The 22,910-nt window shown below is 39.6% G+C and overlaps 1 long non-coding RNA gene across 1 annotated transcript in view; it reads right to left on the reverse strand.

Moving 5' to 3' along the window:
* Positions 1-297: 297 nt before the first annotated feature.
* LOC114649614 (uncharacterized) overlaps positions 298-22,910 on the reverse strand; it is a 28,027-nt gene continuing 5,414 nt past the window's right edge. Inside the window, exons 2-4 of the long non-coding RNA XR_003715830.2 lie at positions 12,608-12,635; positions 4,680-4,704; positions 298-383 (exon numbers count right to left, since the gene is read on the reverse strand). This is a non-coding gene — a long non-coding RNA (uncharacterized LOC114649614). The remainder of the gene's footprint in view (positions 384-4,679; positions 4,705-12,607; positions 12,636-22,910) is intronic.

Genomic DNA, 22,910 nt, shown 5'->3' on the forward strand with positions numbered 1-22,910 from the left:
TGTTAGATTGAAATACACAATGGGAGATGTGAAAGTACATCTGAAGTAGGGAAGGTCTCGAGTCCACCTTACATTGATTTTATACGTGCCTCTGTGTCCTTCTGTGCCAGGTCAGGAGCTCATATAGCGCCTTATTACAGCACATAGACACAGGTGGCTTACAGTTGTTCTATAATAGCCATCAAACTTGACTCTTCACAGGAAATTGTCTGAAATCAAAAGAATCCACAACAGCCATCATGGCGGAGTGACAAATCAATGTTATCAATCTGGATTGACAATTGAAGACATAATGAGTAGGTATGCATGACTATTTTATTAAAATTGACTACACAGGGTTTTTAGTGATTAAAGTCTCCTATGGATGCTTGACATCTCTTCATCTGAGAAAAAAAAAGAAACAAAGATGATTGAGCAGATTACAGCAAACGTAAAAATTAAACATTCAATCAAAGTACTGCAGGACATCCAATGGAGAAGAAGATGAGCTTTCAGCAGAGGGGATGAGAGTAAGGAGCCAAGACGGGATAAGACATACAAGAGAAGATTTTTAACAAACTTATATAGAAATAATTGGAACAAATCACACCAAATAGAATTTGCAGAGACCACAAGAAGCATAACTGAGGAGACCACTCAGTCCATCAAGCTCATTTATTTAGCTAATCGCTAAGCTGCTCCAACTCTGTGTGACATGCACTGGATTGAGAATGTATTCAGCCCCCTTCACCGTCTGCTCACTTTATAGTGTTGTAGGATTCATTTTCTATGGATAAATTGACCATTTTTGCTGATCAGTTAACACTCAATAACCCAAAATGACAAAGTGAGAAAATATTTTCAGAACGGTTTGTACATTTTTACAAATCTAAAACTAAAATCTTTCATAGATTCCTAGAATTACTCTGTTTGCTGTGTCATTTCCCATCATGGTCAAGTTCATCCTGTTTGCTTTAGTGATCCTTGAGATGTGTCAAGAACCTGATTGGAGTCCACATGAGGCAAACTGACAGGATTGGACATCATTTAGAAAGACATACATGTGTCCCTGTGTATAGAATTATATATAAATATAGATTAGACTGGACTGCCAATACTGATGCGCTGTGCAAGAAAGGACAGAGCCGGTTATACTACCTTAGAAGGCTGGCGTCCTTCAACATCTGCAATAAGATGCTGCAGATGTTCTATCAGACAGTTATGGCGAGCGCCCTCTTCTACGCAGTGGTGTACTGGGGAGGCAGCATTAAGAGGAAAGACGCCTCACGTCTGGACAAACTGGTGAGGAAGGCAGGCTCTATTGTTGGCATGGAGCTGGACAGTTTAACATCTGTGGCAGAGCGAAGGGCGCTCAGCAGGCTTCTATCAGTTATGGAGAATCCACTGCATCCACTTAATAGTATCATCTCCAGACAGAAGAGCAGCTTCAGCGACAGACTGCTGTCACCGTCCTGCTCCACTGACAGATTGAGGAGATCGTTCCTCCCCCAAACTATGCGACTCTTTAATTCCATCCGGGGGGGGGGGGGGGTAAACGTTAACATTTAACATTATACAAAGTTATTGTCTGTTTTTCACCTGCATTATTATCATTCTTTAATTTAATATTATTTATTGTATCAGTATGCTGCTGCTGGAGAATGTGAATTTCCCATTGGGATTAATAAAGTATCTATCTATCTATCTATCTATCTATCTATCTATCTATCTATCTATCTATCTATCTATCTATCTATCTATCTATCTATCTATCTATCTATCTATCTATCTATCTAGAAGGTCCCACAATTCACACTGCATGTCAGGACAATGACCAAGCCATGAAGTTCAAGGCTCTCTTTGTAGACCTTCAGAAACAAACTGTAGTGAAGCATAAATCAGGGAAAAGTTATCAAACCATTTCTAAAGCTATGGGTGGTCAAAGTAACCTCATGAAATGTGAAATGGAAGAAGTTTGGTTACCAGCAGGACTCTTCCTAAAGCTGGCAATCTGGCTAAACTGAGTGATGGGGCAAGAAGGGTCTCAGACAGAGTGGCAAGCAAAAACCCAATGGTCATCTGCTGAGATGTGGGAACCTGTGAGAAGGACGACCACCATGGCATCACTTCATCAGTTAGGCCTTTGTGGTAGAGTGGCTTGGCAGAAGTCACTGTTGAGTAAAATACATATGACAACTTAAAGGACTCTGAGAGCCTGAATGAAAAGATTCTCTAAACCGATGAGATAAAAACTGATCTCTTTGAACCTCCCTAATATCATCCTTGTGGTGAAACTTGGTGGTGGTATCATCATGCTATGGGGATGCTGCTCAAAGGCAAGGACAGATTCTGTTATTTTTTAGGCACTGTATCTATATAACCGAGTGATAATTAAGCCAGTTAGGAAACAGCCTCATTGCTAGCATGGACTGTTAGATAAGTTTGTACAAAGGACCTTAGCCTACAATTTTCAGACAATTTTATTGTTTAGATATGAACATCTGAAAGTAGGACTGTATGACTAAACTTAGAGTGAAATGAAACAAGATATAAGCCTTAAACAGAACTTTGTATAAACATGTGCTTTTCTTTGTAATATAATTTTTTTTCTCTGTTTTTTGGGTGAATTGTTTTTCATTAAATTTTACTAAAACGAAGATATTTGGTCTATGGCAATATTTGAAAATGCATCACACTATTGCCGGAACTTTCCTATGAAGCAAGCTAAAAGCTACAGAACTACATTAACGTTTTGGTATTTACATGTTTCTGTTACACATACAGGTGAAATTCCGTTACAACGACTATCGTTACAATAAAATTTTCATTACAACAAAGTATTTTTACGGTCCCGACAGTTTCCCCATATGACAGTCTTGCTATTATGAAATACATTCAGCAAATACTTTCATTACAACGAAATGCCCAAAAGACCTTGAAATACCTGAATGGATCATCCGCAGAGCAGTTAGTTCTGTGTTGCAGCTCAGTCATGCACAACGATCTCCAAACACAAATATTGTACATTTGTCTTTTTCCTCAAACTGTTTCTTTGCTGTGTTTGTTTTCTGTGGTTTTCAGTGACACCTTTTGCTTATCGCTCATCAACATTTGAAAAACATCCATTGGAATTTAACTCATTGTCACCCTCCTATAGAAATGGCAGATGCTCGTTCAAGAAGCGTTCCTATTAGTGCGCCACTCATTCCAGAAAAAGCAAAGTCACTGCTGTGAGGTTTCTAAACTGTTTAGGGACCTCCCCTAATGGGACGACACGCTGAAGAGCGTCCCAAAGTGCAGCAGACTCACAGTGCTGCACCACCAATGCAACTCCGAAAAGATCTCGATGGGTGATGCAAGGAACATTATAAATGCAGGGAACAGTATTACTTGACCGCTAACCTGGCTTATAGCACACAGGTGTTGAACTCCATCCCTGGAGGGCCGCAGTGGTACAGGTTTTCATTCTAACACTTTTCCTAATCAGTGGCCAGTTTTCACTGCTAATTCACTTTTTTCCCATCATTTTAATAGCCCTGTTAGAAGGATTCAGTCCTCTGAATTGATTTGTTTCTTCAATAAATGGCAGCCAAACAGAAACAAGACATGAAACGAGCCAACAGATGACCAGCTTAACCTGGGGCTTCAAACTCCAACCAGTTTCTTAATGAGAAGCCAATGCTTGCTGTTAATTAAACCCGTTATGTAATTATTCATTCTGACACAGCAGAAATTTCCAAAACTGATGATTTAATGTTTTTTTCTAAGAACACCATCAAGATGTTTTGATGACCTGAGAGATCATCCTTACTGAAACCTCCACCTTTCTCTATTTTCAGATTCTGTGTGATGGGCACAGGTGAGCTGGTCATGTGGACGCTTGTTTTGTGTCTCACTGTTTGGCCGGTAATTGAGGAAAAAGAAACAACTAAGGGGCCTGAGTCAAGTTAATTAAAATAAATAATTAGCAGCAAAAACTGGTCACTAATTAAGAAGATAGTTAGAATGAAAACCTGCAGCCACTGCGGCCCTCCAGGACTGGAGTTCGACACCCCTGTTATAGCACAATCGCAATGTTTTTGGATTTTCTTCCGTGGCGCTTCACATCAGCGCTGTGAGCCTGCGGTTGCCCTGTCCTGGCAGTGAACAAACAATCTTTCACAGACATGGCAGTCGTGCTTCTGAAACCTCACAATATGAAGAAGAAGAAAAGGAAGTTTCTGCTTCTGATTGATAACCGTGCTGCCTACAGCATGCTTCCGCATTTAGATAATGTTTGAGTTGCATTCCTCCCACCCAATTGCACGGCAGTACTTCAGCCATTGGATTTGGGCATCATTCACACCCTGAGAGTGTATGTTGAGAAAAATTCTCATCAGCATAACTTGTAGACAGGAGGAGTTGAAAACTAACGTGAAAGAAGCTATTGAAATGATTGCAAATGGCTGGACGCAAGTTCAATCAAGCACTATAGCAACAACAAAATTTTCATTACAGTGAAATTTTTTTAGGTCCCTGGCACTTCGTTGTAACGGAATTTCACCTGTAATAACATTTTTTTTTGTTGTTCAAAATAAACACAATAAAACAATCTTTTTTGCCCATTTTGTCTCACAGGAAGGTTAACAGAAATTGATTGGGACACAGACAGAGGAAAGACAATGACAGACTCATACTGTACCTCACACTCAGTGCCTTACCTTTAGTTGTCTGTACACCAGAAGCCTGTAAGAGAAGTAGAGCATTAAAATGATGTACTCTGAAAAAGAAATGGCTAACGTTCTGCTGAGGAATAAAATAAGTTCAAATAAATCAAAAATATACGACTGAAAAAGTCTACATTTCAAGTGGACCCAAAAAAGCACGATAATTATGGGACCCAGGAAATTCATCAGCTCCTATTAATAGTAATAACAATTCTTTACATTTACATAGCACTTTCCTCACTACAAAAAAGTGCATTATTTAGTGAGTGTGGGGTGGGGGGGTGGGGGCACTTCATCCATCAGCAATGTGTGTCAAAGCGAAAATTGTCGAGGCCTTACCTGAAAAGAAGGCTATTAGGAGTCAGAGTATATGGCTTTATTGAATAAAACAATAACAACCCAATACGGCCAAATTGGGCTGAGCCCCGAACAAGCAAAAAATCATAGTTTATATAACCATTTCTTATGATCTTTACCTCGTTTGAAACAATGCCTTTGCTGTCAATTCTGTCTCACTACTCCAGCTGGCTTCTCACGTGCCTACCATGACCATCAACATTTTCTGTATTTCATCATTGGTATCATTCCTTGCATCCTGGCCTTCAAACAACAAGTGTTCTTCTTATTCCCTCTTCTTTTGTCCTCGGGTGGTTTCTGTACGTCATTCTCTTCCTGCTCTGTCTTTCTAAGTTTCCCAATATTGGTAATTTTGCTTCAAGCTTAACTAAAAAATGCAATATGACTAATGTCTTTATTTAACTATTTGCTTGACATATCTTATTTGCTTGACATGTCTAATTTATGCTAAATTTAATGGTTATAGAAGCTGTTAATTACTTTTATGCCAATTTATGCTAATACATAAATTTTATTTTCCATATGTGCAGCATTCACTTGCATGATGTGACGGCAGCCATTGTTGTGCCATTACGTTCTCCACACAATAGCTGTTAGATGGTGAAGAGGTGAGAGATAGTCAGCCAGTTAGAGATGGGGGATGATTAGGGGGCCAAAATTACTAGGCCAGGGTGGGCAATTTATCCTTGACATTGGGATACACCCTATTCTTTACAAAGGATCTTTTGTGAGCACACAGAGTCAGGCCCTCGATTTTACGTCTCATCTGAAGGGTGGTGCCATTTTTACAGCACTACACAAATCATCACTGCTGTCACTGATTGCAGAAGCTCACAGTTCCATATTTCCCATTGGCTTACAGGACCTTCTTCAAAGAGAAACTCATGTCCTCCATGTGTTCTGATAATTACACACAGAGATATTGCACTATTTCTGCATTGCACTCCATCAACATTTTGCACTGTCTCGTATGATCTTTTCTTTGCACTGTAATTTGCAGTTTTACAAATCTTGTTCAGAATAACAAAATTACTCAGTTATGCTGTAACAACATTGAACTAAATTGAAAAAGGACTACGAGTCCAAGGGTGAGACTGGCTAAAGAAGTTAGTCCAGAAGAAGCAGAAGTAGAAGTCTGGGGAGGGGAAAAAATGGAATTAAAATTTAAGATTGGGGACACTTAATTTTGGGACAATGATTGGGGTGAGGAAAACATTTGGCAGATTTCATGGTGTGATGAATGGCACACATAGGCCAGTATGATGCAAGAACAGGGGGAGACAACCTATCAGGAATACATGCTTCCCTGAAATGCTAGGTGGCAGCATCCCTGGGCAATTTTACTTGTACAGACACCTGCAGGGCATGCTGGGAACTGTAGCACAATAAGGCAGCCTTGTTTGGTTCCGTGGGGGCCACCAGGAGTTCCTTCTGTGATATATGATTCTATTTGACCAGGAAGTGAACTAAAGTGTTCTGCCCAGGTCTTAGATAAAAGGAGCTGCTCGACCTCATCCAGTCAGTCAGAGTCAGGTGTGGAGGACAGACAAAGCTCGCCAGGGAGGTGTGGAGGAGAAGAGAGAGAAGAAGAAGGTTTGTGTTGTATTTCATCTATAAACGGATACCTTTTATGAGGAATTTTGAACAAACAAACCCTTTTCATTATAACCTGGACTTGTGTCTGTGAGGTTTTGTCTGAGGTTTGGGGGGCTGCAACACCTCCTAGCGGTCACCATGGAAAGGAGGAAAGTGGGAGTGCTGTGTGTGCAGGAAGCAAGATGGAATTGGAAGGAAGTTTTAAATTTCTGTACAGTGGAGCGAATGGAGAAGGGAGCAATGGTGCAGGTCTAGTAGTGTCCAAAGGAATAAAGATAGTCTTGTCAGTATGAATAGGAGGAGTGGCAGGGTGGGGAGTGTCAAGTTGGGCCTTGGGGAGACTGTAGCTCATGTCATTTGTGCACATGCTCCTCAAGTGGGCTGTGAGGAAGAAGAGAAGAACGTTTTATGGGCACAAATGGATGAAGAGCTTAGCATAGTACAAGAGGGAGAAAAGGTAATTGTAGGTAGTGATCTAAATGAGCTTGTGGGAAGGAATAGAGAGATGATGGAGAGGAGACATGGAGGATGAGCAGTAGGGGAGATAAATATGGAAGGGGAGAGGAAAATAGGAGATTTTACCATGACATTTGAGCTGGTAATAGTTAACACATTTTTGAAAAGAACGTAAATCAGCTTCTGAAAGCCAATTTTAGAAAGCCAAATAGACATTCTAATGTAGAAGATCTCCTTTGAAAGAGAAAGGAAAAAAAGTGGTGGTGTGCAGAAAAAAGGTGGTGATGGATGGGGAGATCAGAATCAGCAGGAGAATAAAAGCACCAAAGATAAAGTGGTGGAGATTTAAAGATGAAGGGTTTAGGAACAGGTTTAGGGAGAAAGTGCAGACTTTTGAGAGTATGGAGGAATGGTGTGAAAAGATGTTGAATGAAGACAATCCAAGGGTGGAATTTGAGGTTGGAGTCCCAAATGAAGGACTAGTGCCAAGAATAAGGAAGGAGGAAGTAAAAGAGGTGCTAAAAAGAATGCAAAAATGGAAAGGCAACAAGACAAGATGAAATACCAGTAGACATATGGAAGAGTTTAGGAGAAGAGGGAGTAGATGTGCTGTGGAAAATAATGTAGAAGATCGGAAAAGGAAAGATTACCAGAAGAGTGTAGGAACAGTGTAACGCTACTCATTTATATGGAGAATGGCAATATTCAGGATTATGGAAACTATAGAGAGATAAAGCTGATGTCACACACAATGAAAATTTGGGTAAGGGTTAAAGAGAAGTTTTAGGGAAGAGACCAGCATAGGAGAGGAGCAGTTTGGTTTTGCAAGGAGAGCAACAACTGATGCAGTTTTTGCATCGAGAAGCTCATAGAGAAACATCTGGAAAAACAGGAGTGTTTATTGATTTGGAGAAGGCGCCACATCAAGAGGTCTGGAGGTGCATGAGAGGCAAAGGAGGACCAGAGAAATATGTGAGGATTGCTCAGTAAAGGGAGCACAGCAGGAGATGTTAGATATGGCAGAAATGAGAATGTTGAGATGGTTGTTTGGAGTTGAATTGAAGGACAGAATAAGAAATGTGACAATGAGAGGTTATAACAAATGTGGGAGAGATGTCTAAGAAAGTACAGGAAAGTAGGCTGAAGTGGTATGGACATGTGATGAGGAGAGAGAACGAATACGTAAATAAAACAGGGATGAGGATGAAAGAGAAAATGAGGGATGCTGAAATGAAGGAGGATGGATAAAGTAAAAGAAGATCTGAAGGACAAAGAGTCTCTCTAAGGAGGAGATGCAGAGCTGACCTGTATGGAGAAGGCTGATCAAGCACACCGACCCCACATAAAAGTGGGAAAAGATGAAGAGGATGAAGAAGACAGAAAAAGTAAGGGGAAATCCTGACAAATGTTGCAGAATTGGAGAACAGACATTAAAAATGGCCTATATGTGGTGACACTTTTGCAGCTGACAGATTTCAACTAAACAGCCAAAGCCTGAAAGTTTTCTATAGATGGAAAGGAGTGAAGAGTATTATGGGAAATCTGAAAGGCAAAGCAGGAACCTAGAATGTTCTGTACAGCCAGTCTGTTTGCAGCTTATTGCAGTTTTTGATTCTCAGTCAACATTCCTGTGTTTTGAGAATGTTCTAGCAGAAGAAGGCCAGACGGTCACTCTGGGTGAGAAGTGGGAAGAGAGAGAGGCTGCCTGTTATTAGAACGTTGCATTTGTTGTCACCCTGAAGGCCACTATTTTTTCCCTCTAAAATGTTGAGAAAAGCCAAGCAAAATGACACCTTTTATTGGCTAACTAAAAAGATTACAATTAACTAAAATGTTAAAATTTGTTAAATCTAAAGTGTCATCTGTTAGCCATACATAGATTAAATGAAAAGTCTCAGGGGCTCTTTGTGGTACGGCGAATCCTGGATTTGTGGCTGTGTATGATTTTTATTTTTGATCAAAACTGTTTGACTCGCATGTGGTGGTTGTGGTGTTCTGGTGGAAAGATGTACAGGTGTGAACTATTCATTGGGAAAATTACCTGATTACTAATTCATGTGCAAGCATGATCAGCCTAGCCATTCCTCACTGACGCTCCATAAGTTCTTAACTGAAATATCTACATCTACAGGGCATATAAGTATCTCAGTTGGACAAATAGGGAGATTGGGAAAAAGAACACAATAGAGCAGTGGTTCCCAAACTCGATCCTGGGGGCCACTGTGGCTGCAGGTTTTTGTACCAACCAACTTACAATCAATTGGACTCTTAGCCTAATTAAGTGAGTCATTATTGCCCAGTTTCTGTGTTTTGGAGTCAATATACAAATTACAAACTAAGTTTGGTAGATTTTGTATTAAAATGTAATAAGCAGTTATATAGGAAATATGTGGGTTTTTTAAGTCGCTAACTGCATTTTCAACCTCATTGTCATTCTGCTTTCCAGGTGTTCTGGTTATTTAATTGATTATTTACTAATTAGTAAGTCTGCTATTGAAATAGTTGCTGTTTTCATCATCCAAAGTGTCTGCTATGCTGGTTGGTAATTGTCACTATTAGGATTAAATGAAGGGAGAAAACTACACAGGAAAAGGGGAAAATAATATGAAATAACAAAAGAGTTAAGCATTTATAGCTTTGGGAAAAAATTGAAATATTTTTAAATGTCTTATAAATGTAAAAACCATACTGTTTTATTTTTCTGAATGCAGAATAAGAGAAGAGTAAAAAAGACCAGCTAATTAAATGAGATCAGTTGTTATCGATTATTATCACCAATTGTGAATCTGGTTGGAACAAAAACCTGCAGCCACAGTGGGTCCCCAGGACCGAGTTTGGGAACCACTGCAATAGAGGATCAAGGACTGTGAGCTGGTGCAACAGACACGACACGAGGCGAGGCAGACAGCACGGCCCAAGGTGATTGATATGAATTGTGCTCAAGGGGCTGGTCACTCCTGTTGAGCATTGCAGGTGCAGGAACATCCCTTGGCACTCGGATTGGCTCACAAATGCTGAGTGATGGTGGTGGGATGATGGAGCCGGACTTTGGGCACCCCAGTGGGTAACTGCTGAGGTGTCTGGGATGAAAACTGATGTTGGCTGACTGCTCTTATGCATGTCCTCAGTGCATTAATCCATCATCGCTACATGACTATTGATGTCCAGGAAGACCCAGGACATCACTCTGTTCCTGTTTTTTTTTTTTTTGCATTATCTGTGTAAGGAGTGTCTCGTTTAAACTTTTGTTACTGTAAGCTGATGAAACAGGCAGGAGCTAATGAGATGGCTGCATGAGAGGCTTGGCAGAGCATCACCAGAGAAGATCCTCATCACTTGGTGATGTCTATGAATCGCAGACTTTAAGCAGTCATTGCATTTCAAGGATATGCAACAAAGTCCAAAATATGATGGCTTTAATACTGTAGATCTGCCATTGCTGTGTCCCAAACATTATGAAGCACTGAAAGGTAGTGATCACGTAGAGAAAGTGTTGTCATTTCTACATTGTAGGACTGAAATGTATGCAAATTCCCAGACATGAAAGTATAAATTTATACTTTAATCACATCTGAATTGTTTGATTTGTAATTTTAAACTGTGGCTCAGAGGGGGAAATCAAAGAAAAAAGGGTCTTTGTCCCAAACATTATGCAGAGCACTATACAGGTGCTGGTCATAAAAATAGAATATCATGACAAAGTTGATTTATTTCAGTAATTCCATTCAAAAAGTGAAACTTGTATATTAGATTCATTCATTACACACAGACTGATGTATTTCAAATGTTTATTTCTTTTAATGTTGATGATTATAACTGACAACTAATGAAAGTCCCAAATTCAGTATCTCGGAAAATTAGAATATCAATTAAGACCAATGCAAAAAAAGGATTTTTAGAAATGTTGGCCAACTGAAAGGTATGAACATGAAAAGTATGAGCATGTACAGCACTCAATATTTAGTTGGGGCTCCTTTGGCCTGGATTACTGCAGCAATGCGGCGTGGCATGGAGTCGATCAGTCTGTGGCACTGCTCAGGTGTTATGAGAGCCCATATTGCTCTGATAGTGGCCTTCAGCTCTTCTGAATTGTTGGGTCTGGCGTATTGCATCTTCCTCTTCACAATACCCCATAGATTTTCTATGGGGTTAAGGTCAGGCGAGTTTGCTGGCCAATCAAGAACAGGGATACCATGGTCCTTAAACCAGGTACTGGTAGCTTTGACACTGTGTGCAGGTGCCAGGTCCTGTTGGAAAATGAAATCTGCATCTCCATAAAGTTCGTCAGCAGCAGGAAGCATGAAGTGCTCTAAAACTTCCTGGTAGACGGCTGCGTTGACCTTGGACTGCAGAAAACACAATGGACCAACACCAGCAGTTGACATGGCACCCCAAACCATCACTGACTGTGGAAACTTTACACTGGACCTCAAGCAACGTGGATTCTGTGCCTCTCCTCTCTTCCTCCAGACTCTGGGACCTTGATTTCCAAAGGAAATACAAAATTTACTTTTATCAGAGAACATAACTTTGGACCACTCAGTAGCAGTCCAAAGGCGAGACGCTTCTGACGCTGTTTCTTGTTCAAGAGTGGCTTGACACAAGGAATGCGACAGCTGAAACCCATGTCTTGCATACGTCTGTGCGTGGTGGTTCTTGAAGCACTGACTCCAGCTGCAGTCCACTCTTTGTGAATCTCCCCCACATTTTTCAATGGGTTTTGTTTCACAATCCTCTCCAGGGTGCGGTTATCCCTATTGCTTGTACACTTTTTTCTACCACATCTTGTCCTTCCCTTCGCCTCTCTATTAATGTGCTTGGACACAGAGCTCTGTGAACAGCCAGCCTCTTTAGCAATGACCTTTTGTGTCTTGCCCTCCTTGTGCAAGGTGTCAATGGTCGTCTTCTGGACAACTGTCAAGTCAGCAGTCTTCTCCATGATTGTGTAGCCTACAGAACTAGACTGAGAGACCATTTAAAGGCTTTTGCAGGTGTTTTGAGTTAATTAGCTGATTAGAGTGTGGCACCAGGTGTCTTCAATATTGAACCCATCCATCCATCCATTTTCCAACCCATAGAATCCGAACACAGGGTCACGGGGGTCTGTTGGAGCCAATCCCAGCCAACACAGGGCACAAGGCAGGAACCAATCCCGGGCAGGGTGCCAACCCACCGCAGGATCAATATTGAACCTTTTCACAATATTCTAATTTTCCGAGATACTGAATTTGGGACTTTCATTAGTTATCAGTTATAATCATCAACATTAAAAGAAATAAACATTTGATTAAAAATCAGTCTGTTTGTAATGAATGAATCTAGTATACAAGTTTCACTTTTTGAATGGAATTACTGAAATAAATCAACTTTGTCATTATGTTCTAATGTTATGACAAGCACCTGTATGTGCTTTTCTATAGTCACAAAATCTCAAGGGAACTCATTACAAAATAAACCATATTGACTGATGAAGTAAAGTTCACATTTCTATAAAGTTCATATGCAAATCTTACCAGTATAACAGACACGGTTCTCAGCGTCCTGAAAGAGAAAAAAAATATGTGACTGACCAGAATTGTAAAGCATTGGACATAGGCTTTATATATCAATGGTAACTTAATATGCAAATCACATGACATTGAATATGAAATAAATTTAAAATACAAAATCCCTGATGGGCAGTCAGATGACTGAGAGACGTTCACATCTGTAAGAGAGCAGCTACTCCATAGTAGGTGTCGGTGCATTTTAAAATTAATTTTTGCTTGCATTTTGTAGCACTCACTGACAGAATCGATGTCCCCATCTGCTCCGTAAAGACAACAGTTGCTCCTTTCCAAAAGAAAACAATGAAATTCCTTGAGAAGCTGATATATTTATAATAAAATGAAATATGGAACTCTGAAATGTCATCATCAACATGTCAATACTTTCCCTTGTACAGTGGATTCAGAAAGTATTCAGACCCCTCCACTTTTATATCATTTTGCTATGTTGCAGCCTTGTGCTAAAATCATCTAAATTATTTTTTTATTCATCAGTCAACACCCAATACCTGAGAATGACTAATAGTGAAAATACGTATTTGCAAAGTAATTAAAAATACAAATCTAAAGTAGCACATCCTTGTAATAATTTATATTCATTCTTGAAGAGCCCTTGACATCAATTCCAGCCTGGAATCTTCTGGGGCCTGCTATGATAAGCTCCTCACTCCTGGATTTGAGGAATTTATGATATTCTTCTGTGCTGATCCTCTCAATCTCTGTGTGGTTGGATGGAGATTGTTGGTGGGCAGCTATTTTCAGGTCTCCCCAGAGATGTTTGATTGGGATCGAGCTCTAACTGAGAAACTCAAGGACATTCTCAGAGATGTCCCCAAGCCACTCCCATGATGTCTTTCTATTAGGCTTATTGTCATTGTCCTGTTGGAAGGTAAACCTTCAACCCAGTCTGAGGTCCAGAGCACAGACCAGGGAATCTTGTTTCTGCCAGTCTGAGACTACTTTAGGTGTCATTTTGTCAATCCCAAACAAGCTTCTATGTGTCTTTTACTGAGGAGAGACTTCTGTCTATCTACTCTGTCATAAAGCTCATATCGGTGGACTGTTTCATTCTAGAAGTTTCTCCAGTCTCAACACAGGTTCACCTTGGGTTCTTGGTCTTACAAAATTTCTCAGTTTCTCAAGGTGGCAATGCCTAGGAAGAGTTGTGGTTGTTCCAAACTTCTTTCATTTAAGAATTATGATGTCAGCTGGGTTCATGGGAACATTCATTGCTGTAGGAATTGTTTTCTAGCTTTCCTCATATCAGTGCTGACATAATTCTGTCTCTAAACACAACACGTAGTTCTTTGAACCTCATGGCTTATTTTTTGACTTTTTGATTTTGATATACTTTATTAATCCCAGAGGGGAAAAATTGTCTTTTTCACACAATCTTTTGGGGGTCAGAGTGCAGGGTCACCTATTGTACAGCACCCCTGAAGCAAACAAAGTCCTTGCTCACGTGCCTAATGGAGTAGGATCCCTTGTGGCAATAACAGCATTTGAACTGACATCCCTCCAGATACCAGCGTAGGTCCTTAGCCACAGGACCACCACTTCTGTTCATCTGTGAGACATTTTATAGACTGGTGTGTGTCTTTCCTAATCAGTCAAGTCAAATGACTTCACCAGGGGCCTCATGTACAACACCGTGCGTAGAACTCACACTATAACATGGCGTAAGCACAAAAGCAGGATTGTGCGTACGCACAGAAAAATCCAGATGCAGGAATCTGTGCGCACGCAAACTTTCACGTTCTTCCACTACAAAAATCCCGATCAGCATGAAAAGTAACGTACGTGCACACGCCTTCTGTCCCGCCCCAACTCCTCCCAGAATTACACCTCTTTGAATATGCAAATCAATATAAATAGCCTTCTGTGAAAAGACAATGGGAAAAGCACAGGGGAAAATATAAGAATTTCAGCGAATACCAAGTGGAGGCAAAGGAAAAACGTACTATTTGTTGGTTTAAACAGTGGTATAATCAACAAAAGAAAGTTGATTGAGTGAGAAACTCGAAAGATCAAGTTCACAAAGTTGCACAGTGCCCGAAATAAAAAAGAAATCACATATCAAAGTCGCCGTGAAAAGGCAAGTCGTAGCCCACCGTCTGAGTGTCATATGAAAGCTTATTAGGGTACAGACAAAAAAATAAGCACACAGTGGGAAAAAAGCACAAAATGTCAACTTTAATCTCGAAATTTCCACTTTAATCACATAGTTTATTTTGCCATTAAAGTAGAACATCATAAACTTCATCTTAAAATTGTTTATTTTACTAGTTTCTCAAGTAGCACGTTAAATGCTTTGTTCTGTATTTAATTTTCTGTGTGCTCTATGTGTGTGAATCACTACGTGCTTCCGTTCTTTCTCTTTCTCCGACAGAACACAGAATCCATTACATTCGTGATATTACAGCTCTCTGAATAATTAAAATACTGCGATGTATACGTGATATCATTTTCATGATGATAGGAATGAAAGCATGTTATTAAACATGGGAACACGGTGGCGCAGTGATTGTTCATATCTCACGCAAGAGGCTTGCTGCGCCATGTGCGACCTTTGATGAAATAATTTATTACAGAAGTACTGTCTCTTTCAAACGTACTAACCTCCAATTCCTGTCCTTACTTTTCTTTCTCCAAATGAAAAATCGCCACACAATCAGCTCTGTAATAGACGTGAAGCCATCTGTAAGCTTAGAACGCAGATTCTTCAAAACTTTTAAGGAACATTGAAATATCTTCGTAGTACATGTTTAATTATTCTATCCTTCTATATTTCCAGTGTCGCGTCAGCGCAAGAATACAACGCAATGCAGGAACAATCCCTGAACTAGCTAGCGCTGCGGCACCGTGTCCTCACATGTTTAATTATTAACAATACAGATTATTTAAATGAAGTTAAAGTTTTATCTGTATAATATAATCAACATATTTTGCTGCATTTCATCTTAAAAATGAATATCATCATCATATGTAAATACGCGCTTTATAAAGTGGCGCAGGTTGTGCAATATTATAACTGTAGTGCAAGTTTACAGTGAGGTAATTGTACTTATAAGTCCAAACAGTTCTACAAGGAACACTTGATGGACTGATTGAGTACGTTTATAGTTCTTGGGATGAAACTGTTTCTAAACCGCGAAGTCCGTACTGGGAAATCTCTAAAGCATTTTGCCATGGCTCAGGCAGCGTCTGCTTCATGCTGTATACCGATAATTCTCTTTCCGATCAGCTGCTGCTGTGATTCCCCACTCAGATACAGTGATATAAATACTCCGAGTGGTGCAGTGAGAGTAATATGGAAAAAGATGATCTGCTGTGGCAACCCTTAACGGGAGCAGCTGAAAGAAGAAGATGCAGTGAGAGTTACAACGCTAAAGCAGTTATGGTATTTGGAACACTATGGCTATTCTCTGGACCATTATATTGCTGCAGGTTAATTACAACCAGATGCATTACACTAATAAACAATATGCAGTTAGTTTCAGTGTATTTATAAAGCCGCGTCATGAATGTGGAGCTAAGAAGGAAAGGGTGACCACACAGGAACAGTAGCACTGCTTTGACGCTGGGTGCCGCCAGTCTGCAAAACCGAGCGGAGAAATTGCGTACGCCAAGGTATGAGTTACCGTGGAAATGTGCGTGGCTTTACGCCAAGTTTAGGTTTTATATATCGCGATTTGAGCGTGGAAACGGGAGTACGCAACATTTCTGTGCGTACGCACCGTTTATACATGAGGCCCCAGATGTGGACTCCAAACAAGGCATAGAAACATCTCAGTGATGATAAATAAAACAGGGGGCATCTAAGCCAGATTTCTAGTGTCATTGAAATCGTCTGACTACTTTTGTGGATGTCAGATTTCACTTTATTATTTGTATTAGATTTGCAAAAGTGTCCAAAGTATTGTTTTTGCTTTCATTCCGAGATACTGTTTTGTGTGATGTGAGAAAAAACTGATTTTAGCTTAAGACAGCAACATAACAAAATGTGCAAAACGTAAAAAAGGTCTGAATACTTTTTGAATCCTCTGTACTTCACACTATTGTGTCACACCAGGATAATAAAACTGCTGTGCCAGACTACAATATAATTTAAAGGACAAGTTTGGTATTATCCAAGTCAAAGTTATTTCTTCATCATTATGGTCCAGGTGTGGACACATTTGATGGTACTCTTCTGGTTCATTGAAAAAGTGCTGTATGCCCTCCTGAAAAGTGATGCCATGAAAAGCAATTGTCCATTGTATGTTTCTGAGTAAAGCAAAGCAAGTGTGACAAGAGGTCAAGTGTTGCGTATCAAAAATCAAAGAATCAAAGAATGCAAAGATCTTCTAAAATGGCATGGACACATTTGTTTGGGACCCCTAAATAAGACCCTAAGCTGTTTTCTTGAATTTGTGTCACACATGCCTCCAATGTGCAATCAGTCATTCAGCCCGTTTAAATGGAGAAAAGTCATCACTCTACTATTTGGTGTCATAGTTTCTCCCACACTGAACATGGGCCAGAGAAAGAGGGCGAGACATCTGAGGAGACCAGCAAGAAAATGATGGACAAGCATGTTAAAGACAAAGGCTAGAAGAGCATCTCCAAGTAGCTTGATGACAACAGTATTATGTATTAAGCAAAGGGAGATTCACTCGAAAGAGGCCCCAAATATTTTGCAATAGCTCTTGCTAGGACAAAGAAATCTGAATTAAACAACATGCAATGTGCTCCTCAGTATATGGAGCTTCGAACAAGCCGGGATGGCCACTCGTCGGAGCGATGAGGTAGGTGCTGGACAGCCGTCGGGACATTTAACCTCTGTTTGCAATGTCTGGGTGCATACCACCCGTACCCCTACACTTAGTCAGTGGACTTCTCATCAGGATGGTGGTGTACAGTATTGACCAGTGTGTTTTCATTGTGCAAAACTACAACAACAACACATTTATTTATATAGCATATTTTCATACAAAAAGTAGCTCAAAGTGCTTTACATAATGAAGAAAATAAAAATAAAAGACAACATAAGAAATTAAAATAAGACAACATTAGTTAACATAGAAAAGGAGTAAGGTTCGATGCCCAGGGTGGACAGAAAAAACAAAAAAAAAACTCCAGACGGCTGGAGAAAAAAATAAAATCTGTAGGGGTTCCAGGCCACGAGACCGCCCAATCCCCTCTGGGCATTCTACCTAACATAAATGAAATAGTCCTCTTTGTAGTTAGGGTTCTCACGGAGTCACTTGATGGTGATGGTCATACAGACTTCTGGCTTTAAATCCATCCATCATTGTTGAAACATCACGGTGCTTTGAGTATATGATGGTGGAGCAAGCCACAACCGAAAGGACACCGGAAAAGGAAACAGATGAGAGAGTAGGGGTTAGTACGGATTTTAGAGCTACCATGGATAGTTATTATAATGAATTGGATATACAGAGTATCAGGATTAAATTACAGTGAAATTTTGAGAAGGCCATGTTAAAATAATGTGTTTTCAGTAGTTTTTTAAAGTGCTCCACTATATTAGCCTGGAGAATTCCTATTGGCAGGCTATTCCAGATTTTAGGTGCATAACAGCAGAAGGCCGCCTCACCACTTCTTTTAAGTTTTGTTCTTGGAATTCTAAGGAGACACTCAGTTGAGGATCTGAGGTTACGATTTGGAATATAAGACGTCAGACATTCCGATATATAAGATGGGGCGAGATTATTTAAGGCTTTATAAACCATAAGCAAAATTTTAAAGTCAATCCTGAATGACATAGGTAACCAGTGTAGTGACATCAAAACTGGAGAGATGTGCTCAGATTTTCTTTTCCTAGTTAGGATTCTAGCAGCTGCATTCTGCACTCGTTGCAAACGATTTATGTCTTTTTTGGGTAGTCCTGACAGGAGTGCGTTACAGTAATCTAGTCGACTGAAAACAAACACGTGAACTAATTTCTCAGCCTCTTTCAATGATATAAGAGGTCTAACTTTTGCTATGTTTCTTAAGTGAAAAAATGCTGTCCTAGTGATCTGATTAATATGAGATTTAAAATTTAGATTTCAGTCAACAGTTACCCCTAAGCTTTTTACCTCCGTCTTGACTTTTAATCCTAATGTATACAGTTTATTTCTAATAGCCTCATTGTATCCATTATTGCCAATCACTAAGATTTCATTTTTCTCTTTATTTAACTTGAGAAAGTTACTATTCATCCATTCTGAGATACAAGTCAGACATTGTGTTAATGAATCAAGAGAATCGGGGTCATCAGGTGCTACTGATAAATACAGCTGTGTGTCATCAGCATAGTTGTGGTAGCTCACGTTGTGCCCTGAGATAATCTGACCTAATGGAAGCATGTAGATTGAGAAGAGCAGCGGACCCAGGATAGAGCCTTGTGGAACACCATATCGGATATCATGTGTCTTTGAGTTGTAATTACCACAACTAACAAAGAATTTTCTCCCTACCAGGTAGGATACAAACCAATTTAAGATACTGCCAGAGAGGCCCACCCATTGACTAAGGCGATTTCTAAGAATATTATGATCAATGGTGTCAAATGCTGCACTCAGATCTAAATGGATGAGAACAGATAAATGGCCTCTGTCTGCATTTACCCACAAGTCAGACCTATTGGGTCACCGATTCATTTAAGCAATGTTATAATCAACTGGATGATCGTGAGTTAACGGAAGGTTACTTCCAGCAAGATGGAGCAATGCGTCACACATCAGCAAGGAGTATGGCAGAAATTGAGTCCTTCTTCGGCAATAGGGTAATTTCAAAGGGGCTTTGGCCACCATGGTTGTCGGATCTGACACCACCAGACCTCTTCTTCTTGGGGTATGCTCAAAGGAAAAGTCTATGGGAACAAGCCTCGCACTGTGAAAGATTTGAGGAAAAACATCCAATGTGAAATTGCTGCTATTCTCCCCCAAAACGCTTGTCGATACATTCTGGAACATGGAGCGGCGTGTCAAAATGTGTCTGGTAGAAAATAGAAACCACTTCTAGCATTGCATGGAATGCAATCCATTATACATACATCAAGGTATATAGCGTATTATTTGGTTCAGATTGCTTCATACTAACGGGTGTTACAACAGAATATTCGGGGCCTCTTTTGAGTGAATCTCATGGTATTATTAAGTATTATGAAGAAGCTTAAATTCCTTGGGACTGTAGTCAACCACTCTAGACACAGTTGGAGGAGGAAAAATGACACCAGAAAGGACAGACAGAAGAATAGTAAGAACCAAGGACAACTTCAGAAGACATACCAGCTCCAGCTCCAAAGTTCCATCAGTATCTCATTGCACCATCCATTGCTTTTTGAGTGACACTGGGCTCAATGGAAGAAGACCCGGCAGAACCCCGCACTTGAACAAAAAACATAAAAAAGCCAGACTGGAATTTGCTAAAATGCATATTGACAAGCCACAATGCTTCTGGGAGAATGTCCTTTGGACAGATGGGACAAAACTGGAGCTTTATAAGAAGTCACATCACCTCTGTGTTGACAGACTAAAAAATGAAGCTTTTAAAGAAAAGAAGTTCATACCTGCTGTGAAACACAGAGGAAGCTCATTTATGTTTTGAGGCTACTTTGCTGTGTCTGGCATGCAGAGCCTCAAATCTACACAGGAATCAATGAAATATCAAGACTATCAGGACATTCTGGTACGAAAAGTAGCACCCAGTGTCAGAAAACTCTGTCTCAGTCACAAGCCATGGACTCTCCAATACAATAAGGAGCCAAAACACACAGCTAAAAGCACCCAAGAAAGGTGAAGAACAAAACATTGAACTTTTCTGACGTGGCCATCTATGAGCTCTGATTTGAATCCTATGGAACATCTAGGCATAAAATTATGCCCCCTTCAAACTGGATACAGTTGGAGCAGTTTGCTCAGGATGAGTGGGCCAAACAGCCTATGGACAGGTGCAGAAGTCTCATGGAGAACTCCAGGAATCACTTGTTTGCAGTTATTACAAACTCTAAAGGGGTGCATCAAAATATCAGGTTAAGGGTCTCATTATTTTTGTCCATGTTATTTTCATTTATGTTATTATTTGAAATATTCTATTGAATTAAGATTCCAAAGCAAAATCTGATTTTTGTTGAATATGGAAAAAACAATAATGGGTGCCAATTACATTTGTCTGTTTCAAATAATTTCAGGAATAATTGTGGGATCTTATTTTGTCATGGACAGGTACCATCAAATTTGACCACTTCTGTATATTTGTTTTTACCACATAAAACTGCGTTCTGTAGATAAGCTCTTTCTATAAATATATAAAATAATATCTTGCTCACACTGGCACTTTACATTATAGGTTATGAAGTACAGAGGAAAAGCTTAACAACTTACCAAATAGATCCGTAAGCCAAAACAGTTGTTGAGTATTGATCCATGCCTTTCGTGTTGCCAATTCATGTTCATGACAATAAATGGAATCTGGAAAAAATGTTTTATCCCATATTCCTGGTATGATAGTCCTTTTCTTGTGGTATGGATACGTTTTCTATTTACTTGTGCGAGTCTCACATAAACACAAAATTTAATCAAAACAAAACCAAACAACTTTGATTTGGCTTTTCAAGAGGAAACCACACCCCGGAAAGAGTGAAATGATATCAAGCAAGAAGACTGAGCGCTGAGCTCTTCTGCACAGCTTGTCTTCTTTTAAAATAGTTGAATCTCATAATATTGGTGTTTTTTTAAATGATATGTATAAACTATTTTACAATGTGTGTGTAATCACAAGGTGCAGATCAATACTTGACAACTGTCTTTGTTTGAAAAATGGACGTATTCTGTAGGTTTTTAAGCTTTTCCTCTGTGCCCCATAGCCTACAATGTAGAGTGCTAGTTTTTTAGAAAGTTCTAGAAAGTGTTTAACATTAGAACACAATATCATATGCCAAATGCATACACGCCATGTTTGTGAAGACATGACTTTGGCTTGAAAAATACCAAACCTATCCTTTAACACATTTGTACCAACACTTTGAGCGCTACCAGATTTTATATGCCTCTGTTTATTCTCATCGGCTGCCTTAAATGATGGCCTGGCACCTGTTCCGTCCTGCGTGTTGTGATCCTAAGGCATATAGCAAACAACAACAACAGCAAAAAAGCTATGCTGACAAAGTGAAAACGTGTTTTTGGGAAAAGTTTCCAAATGTATTAAAAATCCTGTTATGGTGTATAAAATCTGTACATTTTAGTTTAATTTTCCATTATATTTTGGTCAAGATAAAACAACAGATGAACTACAATTAAGACAAATCAAAGCAGGTTTTCTTACACCTCACTTTTAAAACAGCTGTTTCCAACATTGAAAGGAAGACATTCTGGTGGCTCAATTACTTTATAACCTGGGAAAGGAAGCCTGAGCTGATACCTCGGGCTATTGATTACTTTAAGGATGGACATTTGGGATAACAATGTGGTTTACAGCCTGGGACAGGAAGACTGAGGCAATATCAAAGAACTTTATTATCTGAGAAAGAGTTTGAGCAAAATTCATCAATCACATTGATAGCCAGCCCATCAGGTGCATGTGTTGTGAAACCAAGGCATGACATTTCATAATAAATATGCCTTGGTTTGAAAGCAGAGAAGAGAAGGAGAAGAAGAGAAAGAAGAAGAAAGTAAGGACATAAGAAAGGAGAAGAAGAGAAAACGGATGAAGACGGCACTGGTTGTCAGAAAGGCATCATGAACATCGATTGCTAAATCAAACGCCTCCCTGGGACATTCATCCTTGTCATCTGTAAATTTTTCGTAAGCTTTTCCTAAAGACTATATATATTCAGACTTTCCTATCAGTACCTATTTTCTATTATTCTTTGTTCCAGTGGTATTATTATTATTCTTGTAATAAATACCATGCTGCTTTTAACTTTCTATGCTTTGTCTTAATGTTTAGAGTGATTGAATTAATAAGTTAGATTTCTTTGAGTACCTAGTGTAGCCAAATTTTTTGCCATTATATCTGTGCTGCGAGGTTTATAAGGCTGAGGGTGAGGGCACCACTCAATAGAAGGGACAGAACGAGAAGAAGAAGGTATTCTTGGCTGATAAATGGCCTATAGTCAAGAGTGCTGAGTCTTTGTATGTTTTAATGTATTCTTGTAGACCAAAAGTAATATTTAGGTCTGAGATATCACTAAAACATCGTATGTTGTTTGTGCCGATAATAAGTAAGTCTCTTGAAGTGCTGAGAGAGTGACAGGCTGAGTTATTCCTAAAGCACTTATGTG

The sequence above is a fragment of the Erpetoichthys calabaricus genome, chromosome 3 (assembly GCF_900747795.2).
Source record: "Erpetoichthys calabaricus chromosome 3, fErpCal1.3, whole genome shotgun sequence".
Lineage (NCBI taxonomy): Eukaryota > Metazoa > Chordata > Cladistia > Polypteriformes > Polypteridae > Erpetoichthys > Erpetoichthys calabaricus.